Raw genomic sequence first — 6311 nt, 5'->3', positions numbered from 1 at the left:
TCAAGTAACACAATATGTGGGGTGAGAGAGAAAGAAGAGTTGGGGATTGTATTAAATTTGTGAACACAGGAAACTAATAAATCAGCGTTGTTCTCAATAGCAATAGACAAGAAGAAGTAGTTTTGCTATAGTGTAGCATAAAAACAGAGAAAAGAAGTAAACAATTAATGAGGTAATAATAAATAGAGGGCATGCTATTTAACATTTTTACTGCCAATAAGCATTATTTATGTTAAAAGTTATATGATAACAGGAGAAAAAAATTTCTTTGCTAGTTTTATGAGGCCACACGATAATCTATCATGTTGTACAATTAGGCCACAAAAAAGTTCAGTGATCCCTTAAGTGGTTATCCAGACTGATGTCTAGATGGATCAACTGACTTTTCTCAATGAAGTCATTAGAGAGGGTCTCTCTTTTCTCCAATGAACTAAACACAACTTATCTTTCAAGGCCTAGATCTAGACCTCTTGAATCCAGCCGGCTCTGTCTAATATAACCCCTGATGATCTTCTCTAGAATTCCAGTTACACTTAGTATGGCAAGGGCTAATATGCATATGTGCTGCAATTGTTTGACATCTGGTAGTTTTGCTTTCAGCACTAGAGTATAATCTGCTTATAAGGAGCTCAAAGGAAAAAAAATTGAACTTGTAATCAGAAGACCTAGGCTTGGTTTCCCACTTTCTTTATATTACTATTCATATAAAAAGAACAAATTAGTTAGCCTCTCTGACCTTCCTAAGATAATAAATTTAGAAGAGTAAAGGACTTTAGAGGTTATCTAGTCAAATTCCTTTATTTCACAGATGAGGAAATTGAGACTCAAAGTTAAATGACTTGCCCAATGTCCAATAAGTAGTAATATTCATAAGAGGGATTCAAACCCAGATCCTGTAACCCCAAATCCATCATTCTGTGCTTCTTTAGTTCTCTCATGGTTAAAATTGGAAAAATAACACTGTTTACTGGTGAAGCTGGTTGGACTGGTTTGGTCCCAGGTGCCAGGATGCCTGGATTTACTGACTTGGAGAGGTAGCATCTCCATCCTTCCTTCCAACTTTCTGAAAAACACACATGTACACACACGCACACACACACTCACACATTTATATTATGGTTTAGGTGGTGTAGTGCATAGAGTACTGAGCCTCTAGTAAGGAAGACCCAAGTGAAGTGCAAATACAGCCTCAGATACTTATTAGGTATATGACCCTGGGCAAGTCACTTAACCCTGTTTGTTTCAGTTTCCTCATCTGTAAAATGAACTGGAGAAGGAAATGGCAAAATGCTCCCATAGCTTTGCCTTTAAAACCCCAAATAGGGTCACAAAGAGTCAAACATGTCTGAAATAACTGGCAACAACACACTTTGAGTTAAATTACCTGACTCCCAACTTGTCATCCTTTTATTCAGACAATTCATATTATACTATCATTTCAGTGGTCCATACTACCCTACTGATGATGAGACAATCTTCTTCCATTACTATGTGGGTTCTTTGTCTAAAATATTTATGTGAATGGAGCCCTGAGTTACTTTAGGCTTTCAATTAGCATGCACAGTTCTTTGCACTTTGAAACTACCAATAGCATGTTATTCTTGGAATTGAAAGGGCAATGGAGATCTTATGCTTATACTATATATCTCTTTTGCAAATTATATCATAAACTTGAACAATTTGTTAAAATTGCAAATGTTATTGTTTTTCTGTCATACTTAGTTGTGTTTGATTCTTCATGATCTCATTGGGGGGTTTTACTAGAAAAGATATGTTAGTCCTTTGCCATTTTCTTCTATAGCTCATTTTATAGATGAGGAAACTGAGGAAAACAGGGTTAAGTGACTTGCACAGATATTAAGTGTCTGAGGCCATATTTGCATGTAGGTTTTCCTTACTCCAGGATCAGTGTTCTATGCACCATGATACCTAGTTTCCCTCTGTTATAATAACACCATTATATTATGTTTTATCTTCCTTTTTGTATTTCTCAGAGTCCCTAACAGTGCTGTAGGATTTCATTAAATGCTTTTTGATAAATTGATCCTGATCAGTCATGTCACAGCTCATTTTAGAGTTGACTTTACCTCATATAAACATGGCCTTAGTTTAATGGAGATTTCTAGTTAAGGAGAAAACAATAGCTTTATGTGTTTTTTGAAAGAAAGTTTTAGAATGGAAAAGTATCTACTGCTAAACATGGGTACCCAATACAGATGGAAAAAATATACTTACTTTATAGTAACCCCCCTAAAATTAGTTTATTAAAAATGTATACTCGGGGCAGCTAGGTGGCACAGTTAATACAGCACTGGCCCTGAAGTCAGGAGGACCTGAGTTCAAATCTGGCCTGAGACACTGTAATAGTAATGAAATTTAAAGATCCCCCTGTATTGGCTTGGTTTTGGGTTTGATTGTGTTAAAACCCAGAGATTGTGAATCCCACTTGTGGGATGGACTTGTTGACGTGAAAAGAGAGGGCTGAAGTGGGAGAAGCTGGTGACATAAATTTAGAGAGACACAAGAAAAGAGAGAGGCAGAAGAACTTTTTGGAAATAGCATCTTGGGGCAGAAAGAGACAGAGAGGATTGCTGAGGGCCACTTTGAATTGCCCAGCACTTTTGAGAGCTACCACCCAGAGCTGCCAAGGACTGAGGAGACCTGGCTGTTATGGTGGTACTTTGTCTGTTTTGATTTTGTTTTGCCAGTTCTGTCCACTGGTGTAGGACAGTTCTGTTGTTGCAGAGGGCTTGGAACCTTGCTGTTGGTTCAGAAACCCTGAAGAAGTATTTTCTTGTTGTATGTTTACAGAAATTCTGGAAGGGGATTTTGCTAATGTTTTCAGGGGTCCTAGGACTGTTCTGCATACAGAGAATGAATTAATGAAGAGACTGACAATTTATCTTGTGGCCTTGCTAGGCTTTGTCTCCCCAGGAACAAAGATTGCTGAGAACTTTCATGGTGTCAAGATGAAGAAAAGACCCCCATTTGGGTATTAAATGCTGTGCATAATCTTGTTGTAACTCTGGGGTAGATTCAATTGTGATCCAAGGGTGTGGAACTTTTGACCTTTTTGTGCTCTGTGATTGAACAAAGGAATGTACTTTACTTATGATTGGAAACTAATCTCCATTTGAGAAGAGGGGCTTTGTGATGGACTAAATGAATGTATAGCCTAGGGGTGGAGTAGTATTTAGAAGAGGGACTTTGTGACTGATTAATTCAATGTAATGTCCAGGGGTGTGGTAGTACTTAATTAAATCACACTTGGCAAATGCTATATTTTGAATTATGCTATATATTGATTCTCTCTGTTCTTAATTTGTCACTGAAAAAAATGGAGAGCACCTATGCTGGTATTTTGAATCTTGGGAAGTTGCCTTTTCTTGGCATTACAGACACTTAACACAAAAACTAGCCATGTGACCTTGGGCAAGTCACTTAACCGCAATAGCCCTCCAAAAAGGAAAAAAAAAAGAAAATGTATAGCACATAATGTACCATGTATTTCTTGTACTTGAAATGAGGAAGGACCTGATTTCAAATCAGCCCTCAGACACTTAACACCCTGGGCAAGTCACTTAACCTCAATTTCCCTGCCTTACCCCATCCAAAAAGGAAAAAGAAAGAACTATCATTTGCTGTGCCATCATTGATTATTCAATTATCCCTCTGTAAGATTTTGCATTGACTCTATCTCATTGCCCATAAGAAGTGGTCTAAATTTTTTTCCACATTAAATTTATTCATTTTTAGTTTTCAACATTCATTTCCACAAGACTTTAAGTTACATTTTTTCTTACCCCTACCCCACCACCCTAAAATTAAAAAGCCTACTGAAAACCCATTCCCCCTTTCTGTTCTCTCTTATATCCTCCATGATGACCCCACGCCCTAACTTTCTAGTAGAGGAAGATGCATTTTTATATCCCAGTGCTTGTATATTTTATTTCCCAGTTGAATATAAAGAACAAATATATTTTTAAACATTATTTTTTAAACCTTGAGTTCCAGATTTTTTCCCTTCTTTTCTCCTCACCTGCCTCCACTGAGAAGGTAAGCAATTCAATATGGATTGTGCATGTATAGTAACACAAACCATTTCCATAGAAATTATACTGTGAAAGATTAACTATATTTCCCTCCATCATATCTGCCCCCCACTTATTCAATTTTCCTCTTAGACTCTATCCTTTTTCAAAAATATTTGCTTCTAACTACCCTCTCCCACAATTTTCCCTGCTTTCTATTATACCCCTCTTATCCCTTGCCCCTCTATTTTCCTGTAGGGTAAGATACGCAATTGAACATGTATGTAATTCCCTCCATAAGCCAAATTCCATGAGAATTAGGTTGTCCCATTACCTTTAACCTTCCTGCTCTTCCCCTCCATTATAACAGTTTTCTCGACTCTCTTCTATGAGACAATTTGCCCTAATCTATCTCTCTCTTTCTCCTTCTCTCAATATTCCTCTCTGACCTCTTAATTTTATTTGTTAGATATCATCCCTTCATATTCAATTCATCCTGTGCCCTCTGTCTATGTATACATGAACATACATATTCCCACACTCACATATATATGTGTATATATACATATATGTACACATATAAGTATGTAAACATATATATATACATATACATATATATATTCCCTTGAACTATCCTCATACTAAGAAAAGTCTTATGAGTTACAATTGTTCTTTTTTCATAAAGAAATATAAATAGTTCAACTTTAATAAGCTCCTTATGAATTCTTTTTCCTGTTTACCTTCTCTTGCTTCTTGTATTTGAAAGTCAAATTTTCTTTTCAGTTCAGGTTTTTTCATCAAGAATGCGTGAAAGTTCTCTATTTCATTGAATTACCATATTTTCCTCTGAAGCATTATACTCAGTTTTGCTGGGTAGGTGATTTTTGGTTTTAATCCTAGCTCCCATGACCTCCAGATTATCACATTGCAAGACCTTCAATCCCTTAAATTAGAAGTTGCTAGGTCTTGTGTTTATCCTGATTGTTTTTGTACAATACTCAAATTGTTTCTTCCTGACTGCTTGCAGTATTTTCTCCTTGACCTGGGAATTCTGGAATTTGGCTACAATATTCCTAGGAGCTTCCTTTTTGGGATCTTTTTCAAGAGACAATTGGTGAATTTTTTCAATTTCTATTTTTCCCTCTGGTTCTAGAATATCAGGGCAATTTTGCTTGAGAATTTCTTGAAAGATGGTGTCTAGACGCTTTTTTGCATCATGGCTGTCAGATACACCAATAATTTTTTTTTTAAATACCTCTCTTTGATCGATTTTCCAGGTCAGTGGTTTTTACAGTGAGGTATTTCACATTGCCTTCTATTTTTTGGATCTGTTTCATTTTCTTTACTTCTCATAAAGTCATTAGCTTCCAATTGCTCCAATCTAATTTTGAAGGAGTTATTCTCTTCAGTGAGTTTTTGAAATTCCTTTTTCATCTGCCAAATTCTGTTTTTTAAGGCATTTTTCTCCTCACTGGCTTTTTTGGTCTCTTTTGCCATTTGATTTAGTCTACTTTTTAAGGTATTATTTTCTTCATTGTATTTTTGGGTGTCCTATAGCAGGCTGTTGACTCACTTTTCATGATTTTCCTGCATCATTCTAATTTCTCTTCTCGATATTTCCTCCAGTTCTCTTACTTGATTTTCAAAATCCTTCTTGAGCTCCTCCACCACCTGTAATCAATTCATATTTTCTTGGAGGCTTTTGATACAGTTCTGACTTTGTTGTATTCTTCTTGCTCCTTGCCTTGATCCTTTTTGTCCCCCCAAAATGATTCTATGGTCTATTTGTGCTTCCTCTACTTGCTCATATTGCCTGCCAATTGCTTGACTTTTGATCTCTTTGCCACAGTAAAACTCTGCTTAAAGAATGGAGAGAGCTTTTTTCCCAAATCACTGGGGTTTTTGCAGCTGCCAGAGCTATGAGAAGGGTTCCCTCTCAACAGAACCCACAAGCTCTGGCTCTCGGGTCATACACCCCAGGTCCACCACCCAAGACAGTGATCCAGATCCAAGCAGGTTAAAGCAAAAGAGATTACATTCTGAATGGTCATTTGGTCCCCCTACAATCTGCAGGCCAGGATCTCTTGAGGCAGCCACAGAGGGGGCAGTGGCCCAGCCACCACACGTCACCCTCTTCTTGCCCTGGTTTCAAGGACAAGACCACACTCTTTTGTTCTTCTCCTCACCCCCCCCCCCATTCCAACAGAGTTCCACACTAAACTTTATCTTTGGGGCTTATGGGTTGAGAAGTCTGGAAATTGTCACAGCTGCTGGTGCTTC

The sequence above is a fragment of the Petaurus breviceps genome, unplaced genomic scaffold (genome assembly GCF_028583685.1).
Source record: "Petaurus breviceps papuanus isolate PSGF00001 unplaced genomic scaffold, PetGlider_PUasm1.0 40, whole genome shotgun sequence".
NCBI lineage: Eukaryota > Metazoa > Chordata > Mammalia > Diprotodontia > Petauridae > Petaurus > Petaurus breviceps.
The sequence above is the reverse complement of the archived record's forward strand: the minus strand, read 5'-3'. Positions refer to the sequence as shown.